This window comes from Scomber japonicus, chromosome 18, assembly GCF_027409825.1.
Source record: "Scomber japonicus isolate fScoJap1 chromosome 18, fScoJap1.pri, whole genome shotgun sequence".
NCBI lineage: Eukaryota > Metazoa > Chordata > Actinopteri > Scombriformes > Scombridae > Scomber > Scomber japonicus.
The window spans coordinates 15530024-15533809 of record NC_070595.1 but is presented as its reverse complement, the minus strand read 5'-3'; positions in this window follow the sequence as shown (position 1 = coordinate 15533809).

Genomic DNA, 3786 nt, shown 5'->3' with positions numbered 1-3786 from the left:
GAAGTATCCATCCACCGTGCTGCGTTTTGTCCTCCACATAGACTGGTATAAATATGAGAAAAGTTAGAGAACATTTTGCAGGTACAAGTCAAGATAAAATGTCAGTTCAGATTACCTGAGAAAGCATTTATAAGTGTCATGAACAACATCTATGCAATGGGACACCTCCATCAAGTATTATGCTATGTACCAAAATGACTGACAGATGACATGTTAGGGTACAATGAGTGTGCAAACTCACATACGTTTAATACACACAATGACACCCACAAAGATTCTTCTCTATTACAGGAGGAAGAAATAAAAAACTAGTAAATATAGTAGATATAGTAGATAATAGTATAATAGTATAGGTTTTTTTATGCAGCATGGAGAAAATGTGCATAATAGGATAAAGAATACAGGTTATCAAACAGTAAGAGAAGTGTACAGAAGTGTACAGAAGAAGAAGAGTGAACACAGACTTCTGTAGACAAAAGAGCTTGAAAGAGGTGAGATGGAAAAAGTAACAAGCAACTTCTGATACAATGAGTATGAGACAAGTCAGTTCTGTTCTTGTTGAACGACATTTGTAGCATTGCTTGATATGAGAGGGGCACATGAAGAGGCACTGAATTGTGCTAAATACTGTACAGAACATTTTAAGACATTAAGCCTGTCCACAACTGTCTGACAAGAAGTAAAAATGTTTTTTTAAATAAATACTTACCCAAAAGCCCACACCCAGCACCAGCACAAAATAGACTACCAGTACCACTATGTCCACAGTAACTAGGGTAGTTGTCCCCCCTGGAGAGGGCGATGGAGACGGTGGCATGCTGGCCCTTAGGGGCCCCACCGCAAGGTCAACAGTCATCTGGAAACCACAAAATTAATTATTTTATTTTATTTTCAACTTGAACATAACACTTTTTTATTGTAGCTGTCCTTGATTCATGCCCATTTAATATCTTGACTCTTGACACCATAATTAAGTTGTAATTTGCAAAGTCATGATAAAAGTATTACTGCAAAGTGATAAGAGCGACAAGAAAAAAGTACATGTACTTGTGTACAGTAATTAAGTACAAATTAGATTTTCTGTGTTTCTTTCTACTTCTCTGCCATATTTATTTTACATCTACTTTCTAGATAACAATTTGATAATAAGCATTGTATCATAATCAAATCTCAAATTCAGGGTCTTCTATTATTTTGTATGAATCTGACAAATATTTTAAAACTTGTCAGCTACGAGAGACATTTTCAATACATTTGCTGTTGTGAGCATTAAACTGTTGACAAGTTCAACGCTGTTAATAATTTAATTTAGGTATACGAATTCTGCACTTTAACACAACTATTAACTTATGAAGCATTTTGTGACAACCAATGTGGAAGAAAAAAATCTACTTCACTTACGTCTTAAATTATGAATCAAACAGTTAAAGGATTTCAGACGTCAGTAAAAGCTACAACTCAATCTCTCAGTGCCGTCAGGCTCTGTGTTGAATAGTGTTATTTTGTAAATAAACTCACCTTTCAGTAACTTGTCACACTTTGTTTCAATCCAGGCCGACCGTCTCTGAGCTGAAGTGTCAACAATAGAGCGTATCACAAATTACCTGAGCACGATCCCAAGAATCTCATGTTTGTCTAGTAGCTTCCTCCACTCACCAGGAGATCAAACTCCACTCTCCAACTCGTGCACTACAAGGTTAAGTTAAAATGTAAAGGATTTATTACTCCTCAAAGTGTTTGCACAACACATTCAGCCAATGGGAGTTAGAAGACTGCTGAATGGGTTTGAAAGTGAAATATAAAGGACTGTGATAGCCTGATAGCACAGCAAGGTAAGGGGAAGGCCAGTGTGTGTTTGTGTCCAGCAGAGAGACACATACATCCAGGCTTATCTCACAAAAACTAATCTGTATCTCATATTGAGTTACAGCAGGGAAAATAAAACTGGTTAGAGCAATAGCAGGCATTTCAGCTGAGGTTATAAGCAAGTTCTAAAGACGTATGATGTTATTTAGAGCATAAACGATGCAGGAAAGACACAAGAAACCTTTGATGTGATTCCTTTTGTACTGTCAATAACAGAGTGGTTCATCTGGTTTTATTTTTCAGTAAGACAACACATTTCCATGAGCATATCAGCAACCATTACAAATGAGTTTTTCCATCAAATCATAAAAACACAGACATTCAGGCAAAAAGGAGATTTCATATGACCCTTTATATTTGCCAGCATCATAAGGATACAATACAAAATACAGACTTAACACTTTATAGGCCTTAAATGGACATCAATCACTTCAACTCTATAATTTAGGCAGAAATAAATAATTCATGTTTAGAAAAACAAAGCATTTACCACTGTAGCTGCACATATTATTCTTGTCATAATAATTTGCTTTACCATTTAAAAATATCACTTGAAGACTAAGCTTTATGCTTTGCAAAGCAGTGGCATATCTGAGCAGCTGGTTTGCTGTATTATTAGTTATTTGAAAATGATGTAAAATGTTGCATCTGCTACACTAAACTTAATGACAATTATACCACTGTCCTCTCTGTGGTGTAATTTCCTGCTCAGACATATGATATGATAATAGAAATATTTGGGTGATAAATGAAAGTAACAAAGTGCTTTATACAGTATATTGTAGTGACTGTATTGTTTATATGTACTTTTCTTCTGTACAGTACAAACACACAGTATCTCTGTTACAGTCAAATGAGTATAATATCTAAAGTGGAACACAGCTAAACATCCACATATTGCACATTGCCCACTGTAATCTCCACATGATCCCAAATATATTATCTGTTACTGTGTTTTAATGACTTCAGCTGGGTTCAAAATGATCCTTGCAACAGTTAAAATTGTCTTTTATAAAACAAGTAGTAAGTTCCAACTCCTGCTGACATTACCTCATATGTACAAGTAGGTAGCATTCAAAGTTAAATATCATACATTACCATTTAGAAAACAATTCATACAGCCACGACTGACATGGTTTGGAAATAATGCAGTTGATTAAACAATCCATTTTTTACACAGTGCCATCAGGACAGCTGATGTCTGATTATCTACACTGGGATATAAGCTACACTTAGTAAAGAACTCATATTACATTCAGTGTGGTGGGCAGCTTACAAAAATACACAACATGTAAACTAACAGGAAAACTGCTTTTGTGGTTTTCTTTCAAACCACCAACTGTACTGTATGTGAGGGTATTTTAATTAACCATCTATCTCAGGATGAATTTCAATTTGTAAATCTACTTCTTATTCAAGGATATATTACAAAGATTTTATTGTAGAGTTATATACCACCCTTACAGTGGCATTTAATGACCTAAACTCAGTCTTAGAGAAAGAAAACTTAAAACTATAGGAGGCTGCTGAGAAACTATCTTTCAAACAGTGAGATACCTTGATGGCCAAACAAGGTTTTGCTCTATTCACTGGTCTTCTTAGTCATTAAAGTTTTCAAAATAGGAGGATACATATAGTTCACCACTGGTATAAGCTAAATTATCCATCTTTGATGCAAAAGACTTTTTATTTTACCTCTTTCCAAAGCTACTCCATTTCAAAAAACACATAAATACTGTAGATAAAAACATGTTTTTTTGCTCAAAAGTATGTATTTGTGTGTGTAAGCACATGCGTGCACAGAATATGTGTGTAGCATGTCTGTAGATGTATCTGTGTACATGTGTATATGCTGTATTAACAATGTGGTCATCTCCTCATGTGTGTGTGTGTGTGTGTGTGTGTGTGTGTGTGTGTGTG